This window comes from Salvelinus namaycush, chromosome 12, assembly GCF_016432855.1.
Source record: "Salvelinus namaycush isolate Seneca chromosome 12, SaNama_1.0, whole genome shotgun sequence".
Lineage (NCBI taxonomy): Eukaryota > Metazoa > Chordata > Actinopteri > Salmoniformes > Salmonidae > Salvelinus > Salvelinus namaycush.
This window is the reverse complement of record NC_052318.1, coordinates 47,904,779-47,918,260: the sequence shown is the minus strand read 5'-3', so window position 1 is coordinate 47,918,260 and position 13,482 is coordinate 47,904,779. Positions and strand designations below refer to the sequence as shown.

At 40.4% G+C, this 13,482-nt stretch overlaps 1 long non-coding RNA gene across 1 annotated transcript; it reads right to left on the bottom strand.

Moving 5' to 3' along the window:
• Positions 1–6,545: 6,545 nt before the first annotated feature.
• LOC120056669 lies at positions 6,546–8,160 on the bottom strand. The gene is made up of 3 exons (XR_005477820.1): positions 7,966–8,160; positions 7,734–7,854; positions 6,546–7,471 (listed from the first exon to the last, which is right to left on the bottom strand). It is a non-coding gene; the product is annotated as an uncharacterized LOC120056669 (long non-coding RNA).
• Positions 8,161–13,482: the final 5,322 nt, after the last annotated feature.

The following is a 13,482-nucleotide window of genomic DNA, read 5'->3' as shown; positions in this document are numbered from 1 at the left end:
TATGTTTGTTTGCTCAGTCTTTGGTCTAGTTCTGTTTTTTTTTAAATTACCATGTGAACAGTAAACAATGAAGCAAATGAAATGTTCACGTGCAAATAGTTATTGATTGCCTACGATATCTGTAGTTTTTTTATTTTTATTATGAGATAAGACAGTTGTAGCCAATCAAAGGGTAGCAGGCAATGATGTATATAAACCCTGGATCGCTGATGCTATGTATTGGCCATTGAGAGACCAAAAAGCTATTGGCACACCCCAGTAGGAGCATGTATGAATTAAGAAAGTTTCCCCATCAGTGTAAGTTGAATAAACATTGTGATTTGATGATAGCTGTGAGGGTTATCGAATCGGGATAAAATCTTCTGATCTCTTCAAACTCATTAATGATAATGTTCATATTTCAAGAGTGCCGAAAGGCAAGTCTCTTTGTCAAATGTCAGGAAAAGAATGGGCTTGGAAGCTCTCACCCTGGCAATTTGACTGGTAAAGTCATGAGTGAACTCACAATGGCTGCCTGCCTGGTATTCTGATGCAATCATTTCCATGGTATTTTGGAATGTTCTATCAACTGATGCTCATGCAATGGAATGTATTATTTGTAATGTCAGTTGAGTTAACTCAACAAATCACAGCACAGATTGAAGGGTACACTTACTGCTTATACTCTAGGTTGTCATCTTCAACCTAGCTTTTACTACCTGGCATGGGTGCACTCAAAATGGCTGCCAGTCCACCCCTTATTCCATCATTGACTTGAATGGAGATGCCCATTCAATTCATTCTATGGAATGGAATGTAATAGCTGAACAAACACACCAACCAGTCTAGTCTATGCTCCCTTCTCTCAAGATACAGTACTACCTTTATGAACTGCCTATCATCTAGCTGTGGGGAGAGGATTGGAGGGAAAGAAAGAGGAGGTTGAATGGACTGAGGGAGACCGAGGATAGGTTTGAATCTGTTGAAGCTAGCAATAACAAGGGAGAGGGTATGTCGAGGAAAATTGGTGTCAAGTTCAGAGTGAGCCTGACACCAGTTTGAGTTCTCTAGGTGAAATGGAAGGGGTAGAAGGTGTTGTGAGGAGCCCGAGCCTTGCATTGAGGGTGGAACCAGGCCTTTTGGCTGTTCCATGGGTGGTTTCAGGTTGGGTGAAAAAGATGGGTGCTGTTGAGTTAAGGTAACCTGAAGTGGACTTGTGATGTTTGTTTGTGTTTCTTCAGATCAGAAGGAGCAGGCGCTGCGTGCAACGCAAATTGGGAATGACCTGTATATTGTGTCACACTTTTATGGGGGGTGATACGTGCCAAAATTAAGCCTTGTGAAGTTACTGATACCTCCCACCAAGTCACCTAATGTCTTCCTAGCGCCATAAAATACCACAATGAATTAACATGGACTGTCAATGGAGACAAGTGTTTTTATGATGCTTCAAACTGCCGACAAGTTCACGTCGCTTGTAAGTTTTTTATTATGAAAGATCTTAACATGAACGCATCACGTGTTAGTTTAAATGTCTGTTTAGTTTATTATTAAAGATCTCACCATGAATGCCTTATAAACGTCTACATGTATGATGATGATTATATAAAAAAAAAAATAATTGCCAGAGTAATCTAATCAATTTCATTCGTCGATTTAGCGAAAATAGGCATATTACCTCAATGCAAAAAATATTAGTGTAGTTGATATCGTAGCCAGCCACCATTACTGTGTAGATGCCTATTTCTCACATCAATACAGACACAAGGCTTCTTTGTTGGAGGTAGCCCTTTTCAGAAATAAGAAGTAGCCTAGGTCTCTTGTGGCGCATTCAAAACAACTCGGAACTCGGCAATCTCTGACTTCCGACTTCCAGTGCGTTCATGACAACTGTAAACTTGGGAAAAAAACAAGCCCAGGCTGGGATTTTTGTTGTTGTTTTGAACTTTCATCCAACTCGGAATTCCAATTCAGAAACTCGGGCATCTTTCTCTGACCTGAAAATCACTGATGTCATGATGTGACCTCGTTTTTTCTCCAGAGTTCAACATACACATCACTGTCACCATGCAATCCTTAGGCTATACATTTCTGTGGAGATGTCTTATAGTTAAAAGCAGGGCTCAAATTGTGGGAGTATGTGAGGATATAGGCCTAACCCTTGTTTTAGGGGTGGCAGGTAGCCTAGTGGTTAGATCGAATCCCTGAGATGACAAGGTAAAATCTCTCGTTGAACAAGGCAGTTAATCCACTGTTCCTAGGCCGTCATTGAAAATAAGAATTTGTTCTTTAACTGACTTGCCTAGTTAAATTAAGATAAAATTAAAATAAATAACAAATTAAATGGAGACTGGGAAAAGAATATGATGCTGTTGAGTTAAGGTAACCTGAAGTGGACTTGTGATGTTTGTGTTTCTTCAGATCAGAGGGTGCAGGTTCTGCATGCAACGCAACTTGGGAAAGACCTGTATATTGCTTTGCGCTTATATGGGGGATGATAAGTGCCAGAATTAAGCATTGTGAAGCTACTGATACCTCCCACCAAGTCACCTAACGTCTTCCGAGCGCTATAAAATACAGCCATGAATTAACATGGACTGTCAATGGAGAAAAGTGTTTTTCTAATGCTTCAAACTGCCGACGTGTTCACGTCACTTGTAAGTTTATTATTATGAAAGATTTTAACATGAAAGCTGTCATGACATTGCCCTGTTGTATGAGGTTCATGACCCCCATAAATACCTTTCCCCCTTTTCTCTCCACCCTACAGAATGGACTCTTGGAAAGCCCTTTGTTAACGTAGAAAGAGTATGGTAATATCAAAAGGTTGGGGAAAGGTACAATATTTCTGTAATCCAACCAGTTTAAAGTGTCCGTTGGTACTTAAAGAATATGATGTTAGATCAGTTAGTGTCTGGGACATTATATCTGGGGATAGGACAACATCAATTGTATCTTGGAAAGTCTACACATTTTAGTTATCAGATTCACATGGCATTGTTGTGCAATTTAAATGTTTAAATGTGAAAGTATTTGTGAAAATATTAAATGTAATTTTATCTTCTAAATGAGAGAATTGTTTTAAGTAAGTAAGTAAACTATGCTCACTCAGTGGCCATGCCCAAGTAAACATCATTGGTTGAGAACTATGAAACACGCCCTTCTCTCCCCTAACACAAAAGCCCATTTACGGAAGTCAACCTTAGTTCCCAACGACGTGAGGACTGGTGTCCATACGTTTAAAAGGGCTAATTTCAACGTGGAGGTGACGATCACCATGCTGGAAGGATGAATTTCTACTAGACCAGACAGAATTCAGCACAAGCTGATTATGGCAAAATGGTATGAACCTTGAACTCTAATTCACTAAAGAAGAAGTGATACATCCTAGAAGTCGAGGTATCAGCTGCAGCTGTAAACGTATGTGGCCTAGGAAAGGACAGACATTCTCCTAATAAGAATGACAGGGTACAACGTATCTGCCCTACAACACTACGACCAGACAGATTCTACAAAGGACAAGGGCGATCTCTGCTGGGCAAACCAGTCTTCCATCTTCGACCCATCTATCGAAGTGCAGATCAGTGTAAATATATATCTTGCATTTTCCTTTTCCGAATGGGCAGTTATTAGATATAATGCATAAGATTCTGTATTTACAGTAGCATAGCTTTTCAAGGTCCGATAGAGACCCAATCTCCTTTGTCCCTCAGTCTTCCCGCTCTTTGATTCAAACCCAACCCCCTTTCTTTGTGTAACCAGCCGTCATATCGGTTTCGTCCGCTAGGGACTTTTTCTTTCATGACATGATTAGTAATCGATGTATGATCTATCCTGTGTATATGTAATTCTCTGATTATTTATGTATTTAATAAATAAATACTTAAGCCAATTATTGTATTGCTGATTCAACTTGTTAGCCAGTGTTCGTGAAGATAACCAAGAATTTTACGACATTCAGATGAGACTGAATAAGGTGACGATTAATAATTGACTGCTATTGATATAAAAGATCTTCAGATCTTTAAGAGTTTATTTGGAAGACAGCAGCTCTATAAGCACTCTTCCGTGGTGCCCCAGGTTATTAACAAGTTGATTGTTGCATCGTTTAATTCAATCACGTAATCAATCAAACGTTAGGTAATCGATTTGATAAAATAGCATGTCACATAATTGAATCAGTCAGAGACACGACGCCTTAAAAACATCTACATGTGTTGCGCGTCATGTGTTAGTTTAAGTGTCTGTTTAGCAAGATGGCGCCGACAGAGATGGTCGCCTCACTTCAGGTCCTTAGGAAACTATGCAGTAATTAGTTTTTTATGTATTATTTCTTACATTGTTAGCCCAGAAAATCTCAAGTGTTATTACATACAGGCGGGAAGAACTATTGGATATAAAAGCGGCGTCAATTTACCAACATTAGTTTCTAGGATTACGACTTTCCCGAAGTGGATCCTTTGTTCAGACCTCCACCCTGGACATGGGATCTAATCCCAGAGGCTGATCCAAAACATCGCGGTCGCCGCAGGAGTGGCAGATGGAGCGGCCTACTGGTGAGACTTAGAAAGCGAGCACACCATCCACTCGCCAATGTCTAACCTCTAGACAACAAGGTGGGCCAAATTAGGGCACGAGTTCAGAGAAACATCAGAGAAAAGGGCCTTCCAGAGAAACATCAGAGATTGTAACATTCTCTGTTTCACGGAAATATGGCTCACTCAGGATATGTTGTCAGAGTCGATACAGCCACCCGGTTTCTTCATGCATCGTGCCTGACAGAAACAAACTTCTCTCTGCTAAGAAAAAGGGTGGGGATGTATGCCTTATGATTAACGACTCATGGTGTAATCATAACAACATACAGGAACTCAAGTTATTTTGTTCACCTGACCTAGAATTCCTTACAATCAAATGCCGACCGCATTATCTCCCAAGAGAATTGTCTTCGATTATATTCACAGCCGTGTATATCCCATCCCAAGCAGATACCTTGATGGCCCTGAAAGAACTTCACTGGACTATGTAAACTGGCTGCATTTATTGTAGCTGGGGATTTGAACAAAGCTAATCTGAGAACAAGGTTTCCTAAATTCTATCAGCATATCGAATGTGCGACATGAGCTGGTAGCATTCTGGACCATTGCTACTCTAACTTCCGCGATGCATACAAAGCCCTCCCCCGCCCTCCCTTCGGCAAATCTGACCATGACTCCATTTTGTTGCGCCCATCCTATAGGCAGAAACTAAACAGGAAACGCCCGTGCTCAGGTCTATCCAACGCTGATCTGACCAATCGGATTCCACGCTTCAAGATTGCTTCGATCATGTGGCCTGGGATATGTTCCGGGTAGCCTCAGACAACAACAATGACGTATACGCTGACTTGGTGAGCGAGTTTATTAGCAAGTGCATCGGAGATGTTGTACCCACTGTGACTATTAAAACCTTCCCTAACCAGAAACTGTGGATTGATGGCAGCATTCGCGCAAAACTGAAAGCGCGAACCACTGCTTTCAATCATGGCAAGGCGACTGGAAACATGACCAAATACAAACAGTGTAGTTATTCCCTCCGCAAGGCAATCGAAAAAGCAAAGCGTCTGTATAGAGACAAAGTAGAGTCGCAATTCAACAGCTCAAGCACGAGACGTATGTGGCAGGGTCTACAGTCAATCACAGATTACAAAAAGAAAACCAGCACATCGCGGACATCGACGTCTTGCTCGCAGACAAATTAAACAACTTCTTTGCTTGCTTTGAGAACAATACAGTGCCACTGACACGGCCCGCTACCAAAGCTTGCGGGCTCTCCTTCTCCGTGGCCAACGTGAGTAAAACATTTAAACGTGTTAACCATTGCAAGGCTGCCGGCCCAGACGGCATCCCTAGCCGCGTCCTCAGAGCATGCGCAGACCAGCTGGCTGGTGTGTTTACGGACATATTCAATTAATCCCTACCCCAGTCTGCTGTCCCCACATGCTTCAAGATGGCCACCATTGTTCCTGTTCCCAAGAAAGCTAAGGTAACTGAACTAAATGACTATCGCCCCGTAGCACTCACTTCCGTCATCATGAAGTGCTTTGAGAGACTAGTCAAGGATCATATCACCTCCACCCTACCTGATACCCTAGACCCACTCCAATTTGCTTACCAAGAAATTTGGTTTGTCACCAAAAACACTCAAACTTTTAAAGATGCACAATCGAGAGCATCCTGTCGGGCTGTATCCCCGCTTGGTACGGCAACTGCACCGCCCTCAACCGCAAGGCTCTCCAGATGGTAGTGCGGTCTGCACAACGCATCACTGGGGGCAAACTACCTGCCCTCCAGGACACCTACAGCACCCGATGTCACAGGAAGGCCAAAAAGATCATCAAGGACAACAACCACCCGAGCCACTGCCTGTTCACCTTTGATATCATCCAGAAGGCGAGGTCAATACAGTACAGGTGCATCAAAGCTGGGACTGAGAGACTGAAAAACATATTCTATCTCAAGGCCATCAGACTGTTAAACAGCCATCACTAACATTGAGGCTGCTGCCAACATACAGACTCAAATCTCTGGGCACTTGAATAAATGGATTTAATCAAGGTATCACTAGTCACTTTAAATAATGCCACTTAAATAATGTTTACATATCCTACATTACTCATCTCATATACCATCTACTGCATTTTGCCTATGCCGCACAGCCATCGCTCATCCATATATTTATATGTACATATTCTTATTCATTCCTTTACATTTGTTTGTATAAGGTAGTCGTTGTGAATTTGTTAGATTACTTGTTAGATATTACTGCACTGTTGGAACTAGAAGCATGAGCATTTCACTTCACTCGCTTTAACATCTGCTAACCATGTGCATGTGACCAATAACATTTGATTTGATTTGATAGCCCTTGTTTGCTTAGACTTAGAACAAACAACGGTCCAGATTATATAAAGCGATCTAGGCTATATCAATGAATAACTATACGATTATTTCCGCATAGTCTACTAGCCTATTGAAGGTCTTGCTCAGCCTCAACATCACAGGAAAGTATGGTTGGTTTATTAAATGCTCCGCAATTTAGAATATTAGTGGTAGGCTACCGCAAAAGACCAAAAAGATAGAATACGTATGACTGAAATACGGAATTCTGGTAGATGGGTGAATAGAGAGGTGGTGGGTGCTGTGTGGATGGGAGGTTCTGCCCGTCACTGGTTTTCAACAGGTAGTCAGTCTCGGAAGGGGGACTCGAAGAGGGAGACTGCAAAGTCCAGGCGCTGCTGCTCTCTTTGTTCTGAGTGTTTGCAGTGCTCGTGTTTTTAGCTAATCTGTGCAGCTCACATTATGTGCCCAGTATGATAGTTTTCTTGCTCTTTCTTAGCAGATAATGACAACATGATAATAACAGTAGCTGGTGTAATGAAAAGTTGGAGGGTGGTTGGTAATGGAGGACATCAGGTGGATCCATGTCTGGGTGTTAGGCAGAATCCTAGGTCCTGGAGAACAGGAGCAGAGTAAAGGGAACAGGATAGGAGACAGACGTAAACAAGCGAACACACAGGTAACAGGTTTATCAGGTATGTAAAAATACAATTATTGAATTAATTTAAATGTTTGATTAGACATGCAATAATGTTAATGGTAGACCACAACGAAGAGGCAAAAGCAAATAGTTATCATCTGAGATTTTCATGTTCACCTTAACGGATGGTGACCCCGGCTAGGAGCGAAAGAGCAGCAAGGTTTTCGAGGTCTCACCTTCCTTTCGTCTTTCTTCCAAGCCAAGTCATTCGCCCGGATGTCAAAGCACTTAGTCCCCTTGATTCTCCTCCGGTGGCTCTCCTTTTTCTCCTGGCGCCTTGTCCATGTTCAGTCTCAACTTGATGATAATATAAATAAATGCAATTATACTTAATATTATTACAAATACATCTCTTATATATCTCTTGGAAGGCCAGAAAATAAATTAACAGCGGACAATCATTTTTACCTGGTCAAATACCTCCACATCCTTCTCAGCCCGTGTCTGAAAGTGGTCCTCGAAGGCGTTCTGATCTGGTTCGACAAACTTCCACCACATCAGGTGGGGTTTCAGTGATCTCAAAGTACTGTGAGGGAAATGTTATGTTTGTATCAAATCAATGCTGCTTTTCTCTGAACCAATTCGATGGGTTCATGCAGGTGACTGACTGATCGTGTATGGAGGAATCCTCACTGTCACTGATAAGCAACTTGGCAGTACGCCCAGAATGTTGCTATGGAAACAACCGAGGTATCTCAGTTTCAAGGTCTCAACTTGGAGAGAGAAAGCCTTGTGAGGTATTGGTCAGTCACATGTGCGAGCCACCGGTAATGATTAATGAATTATGCTAAATCATGCAAATATAACTTGCCATACATAAGACAACTGCTGGGACTGCCCCAGAGGAGCTTCTGATAGAACTGTGCGGTGTGCAGAGTTTGTTGTAACCTCTCCAGCTTGCTGATAATAAACAGCTGCGGCTTCTGTCCGTACAGCAGGAGATAGGGTGAGTACTCTGGAGGACGCTGCTTTTGTGTGCAAAGATAATTACTTTCAGATTGTCCTCCATGGGACTTGCCCATGGATATCCCACTGGTCCATTCATCCAAACCTGGAGTCACCATACATCTGCACATTCACATTATATATAACTCACTGTACTATCAGTGTCAATTTTAAAAAACTCAATTACTGGAGGCCTATGCAAAACAATGCTACAACCATTGCATTATTAACCACTAACATGTAAGCTAACATTGACTGAAACCAACTAGCCTAGAGCTAACCAGCGCTTAGCCAAACTAAATTTGGTTAGCATCAAGCTAGCGAACTGTTAAAAGCTATTTTCGTACAAATATTAACACTAACACATTTTATCGGGAAATCACATATTTACATATATTACCTAAAGTAAACTGAGCCTTTGTTCATGGAAAATAAAACAAATTGGATCTAAAACATTGTTGAAAAAATAAAGCCATCTTAATCCCTTCTCTTACATGTAAACCATTAGCAACCTTGAAAAACTCCATTACTTACAAAGGGGAAAATACCAACCAGTTTTTCACTCATTAAAACTAGAGGTCGACCGATTAATTAGGGCCGGTTTCAATCGGTAATCGGCATTTTTGGACGCTGATTATGGCCGGTTACATTGCAATCCATGAGGAGACTGCGTGGCAGGCTGACCACCTGTTACCCGTGTGCAGCAAGGAGCCAAGGTAAGTTGCTAGCTAGCATTAAGCTTATCTTATAAAAAACAATAAATCTTAACATAATCACTAGTTAACTACACATGGTTGATGATATTACTAGTTTAGCTAGCTTGTCCTGCGTTGCAGATAATCAATGCGGTGCCTGTTAATCTATCATCGAATCACAGCCTACTTCGCCAAACGGGTGATGATTTAACAAAAGCTCATTCGCGAAAAAAGCACCATCGTTGCACCAATGTACCTAACCATAAACATCAATGCCTTTCTTAAAATCAATACACAAGTATGTATTTTTAAACCTGCATATTTAGTTAAAAGAAATTCATGTCAGCAGGCAATATTAATTAGGGAAATTGTGTCACTTCTCTTGCGTTCAGGGCAAGCTGAGTCAGGGTATATGCAGCAGCTTTCATATGTTCTCTTGTTCTGAGCAAGGAACTTTAAACATTCGCTTTTTTACATGGCACATATTGCACTTTTACTTTCTTATCCAACACTGTGTTTTTGCATTATTTAAAACAAATTGAGCATGTTTCATTATTTATTTGAGACTAAATTGATTTTATTTATGTATTATATTAAGTTAAAAAAGTGTTAATTCAGTATTGTTGTAATTGTCATTATTACAAATATATATATACAAATCGTCCGATTAATTGGTATCGGCTTTTTTTGGTCATCCGATAATTGATATCGGTATAGGCATTTAAAAATCATAATCGGTCGACCTCTAATTAAAACTCCCTTCAATTGCCTTCAAACATCTCCAAACTCTTGGACTATGCAATTAACCATGTTACCTCAACATTTTGAGTCATATTTCACTTTTGCACATGATATACCTAAATTAACGTTCGTTTTCAGTAGTCATTCTCCAAGATTGAAGAAGAAATCTACAAGACCCTCACGATCTCAATAACACACTCCATTGATGCCACAGCTCCCCCTAGCGGCAATAATTATATACATACAGTTGAAGTCGGAAGTTTACATACACTTAGGTTGGAGTCATTAAAACTCGTTTTTCAACCACTCCACAAATGTCTTGCTAACAAACTATAGTTTTGTCAAGTCGGTTAGGACATCTACTTTGTACAAGCCATTTTCCAACAATTATTTACAGACAGATTATTTCACTTATAATTCACTGTATCACAATTCCAGTGGGTCAGAAGTTTACATACACTAAGTTGACTGTGCGTTTAAACAGCTTGGAAAATTCCAGAAAGTTATTTCATGGCTTTAGAAGCTTCTGATAGGCTAATTGACATCATTTGAGTCAATTAGATGTGTACCTGTAGATGTATTTCAAGGCCTACCTTCAAACTCAGTGCCTCTTTGCTTGACATCATGGGAAAATCAAAAGAATCTGCCAAGACCTCAGAAAAAAAATTGTAGACCTCCGCAAGTCTGGTTCGTCCTTGGGAGCAATTTTCAAACACCTGAAGGGTACCACGTTCATCTGTACAAACAATAGTACGCAAGTATAACACCAGGGGACCACACAGCCGTCATACCGCTCAGGAAGGTGATGCGTTCTGTCTCTTAGAGATGAACGTACTTTGGTGCGAAAAGTGCGAATCAATCCCAGAACAACAGCAAAGGACCTTGTGAACAGGTACAAAAGTATCTATATCCACAGTAAAACGAGTCCTGTAAAACAGGGAATTTTTACTAGGATTAAATGTCAAGAATTGTGAAAAACTGAGTTGAAATGTATTTGGTTAAGGTGTATGTAAACTTCTGACTTCAACTGTATATTAAATGTAAATACCTGTGAGGCCTAGAAAATTATACAGGGGATGGCTCCATAAAATAACAAACGAAATAAATAATAAAGAATATGACCATACATATGTGTGCCTCACATATAACAATGGCATTTGCTTGGGTACCACCTTAACATCTCTGATCTGCTTGCCTCAATAAATTCATGCCAAAACATTGGTAGCCAGGATTAGCTATTTGCATCTAGTCTCCTAATAATTGCATAACGGTGCAAGTTAGACACATGTTGTCTTTTGTTTGCATGTGAGCATGTCTTTTTTGTCGGCCCTGTCAATGTTGAGTGATCACACATGCCTCAGCACACATCGGTTACTTTGCCTGCTTGCAAATCTGTGTTAAAAGTGGGGATGTTTCATAGTATTTCTGATTGTTAACTCCCCACCACCAAGGATTTTTTAATATGTATTTTTTACAGAAAACCACAGAACCACCCCTGCTGCCCTATATACAAACACTTCACTGGCCACTTTAATAATGGAACACTAGTCACTTTAATAATGTGTACGTATTTTGCATTACTCATCTCATATGTATATACTGTATTCTATTCTACTGTGTCTTAGTCTATGCCGCTCTGACATTGCTCGTCCAAATATTTATATATTCTTAATTCCATTCCTTTACTTTAGATTTGTGTGTATTATGTGTATTGTTGTGAAATTGTTAGATATTACTGCACTGTTGGAGCTAGAAACACAAGAATTTCGCTACACCTGCAATAACATCTTCTAAACACGTGTATGCTCAGACTTAAATAGCAGTGTTCCAAGAACCACCACCAGGGGTGACTGTAGTATCCTCAAACAGACAAAAAGGAGACACAAGAGGGCACCCCACACTCATTTTAGATCCCAAGGGGTCTTTATTTTCATACTGTATGCTCTCACTCTCATCACGATCTCTTTTGCCATCTTCTCATGTATTTTCCTGGAACTCCATCCATACACACACACACACACACACACACACACACACACACACACACACACACACACACACACACACACACACAGAGAGACAAACTACAGTAGCATCTTGTTTACATTTCTCACATTTTAGGTGTCCATCTTTGGCCTTGGATGGATCATGCTGCAATGAGATGGGCACAGAGGTACGTGTGTACAGTCCTTTTCAGTGTGGCGGCGAATTAATTGAACAGGAGAATAGGATGTGGTGGGAGAGCAGTGTGGGTGGTGGGGGAGAACATCCACAGTGATGCTGATTGGTTGCTCTGGCTCATCACTTGACTAAAATAAAAATAGATTTAGAAATGAGTTTGACCTTGCCTTAGCTCAACAGCTGAAAAGCTTTCATTAACATACTTCCAGAGATAGCAAGACATTCAGTGCTCACTGAATGAGGTAGCCTACCCATCCCCATTTACAAGTGAATTAATCAATGAAATAAACTATAATATAGCACATTCATGGACATTATTTACTATAGACTATAGGCTACTCCTCTATCTACCTTGTACAATACCGTAATCATTGAATGAAGTGCGTACCATCCACATGTACTATTTTATTTATCAATTAGATAAATAATACAAGCACATACCGTTACATTATTGTAGAATAGGCTACTCCCGTATTCACACTATATTAGGATACCGTTATGATTTCATTGGTCTTGTCAGGCATGATTTTTAAGGTCTTCGATCGAAGTTGAACGTCGTACCTCGTTCCCCTCTTCAGTGAAAAGTAGTTATGCATCCCCTATTCCATTCAGTTACAGTGTGAATGTGTAGGCCTAGTGACAGTGGAAAAATAAACCTATAGCTCCAGCACACAATGGCATCGTCTTACAATGTAAAATATGTATATATCCTATAGCACCACGTGTGTATATTTTCATTTACAATGTAATTCAAACGTGAAATAAATGACGTTATTATTGTACACTAGCCTATTCCCTTATCGACATAGTAAATAATATTGCCTACCTGCTTTGACAATGCTTTCGACAACTCATTATCAACAAAAAGTAATTATTTTCTTATAAACCAAATTTGCCTTATCAACACAGTAGGCCTAAATATGTTCCTCACGATATCACAACTTAAACATAGCCTACTTACTCCTCAATCGGATCAAAGACATCTTTGGTAATTATTTTGCATCGTCTCTAAGGAAACTATCTGGGGGCAGACACTCTGCTGCTTTTAAAAAACAACAACAAATGAATGCCTGTGTCTCGTCCGAGCTCTTAAATACCATGTCCGTCTCTGGATTCCTTTGGACAATCCTACCCTGAACCCTAAACCCTAAACTAGAACCCTTAACTAACACTAAACTTAACTATTTTACATTGATACTTGATTGAGGTATGGACATCCCAAGGATCCCAAATAGCCTACAAACTCCTCTATTACTGAAAGCCATGGGCACAACTCTTATTGGTTGTCTGATGTAGGCTACTGGGAACTGGTAACAACACAGTTTGTGGTTGGCCAACAACATTTACATCTCTATACAGCAAG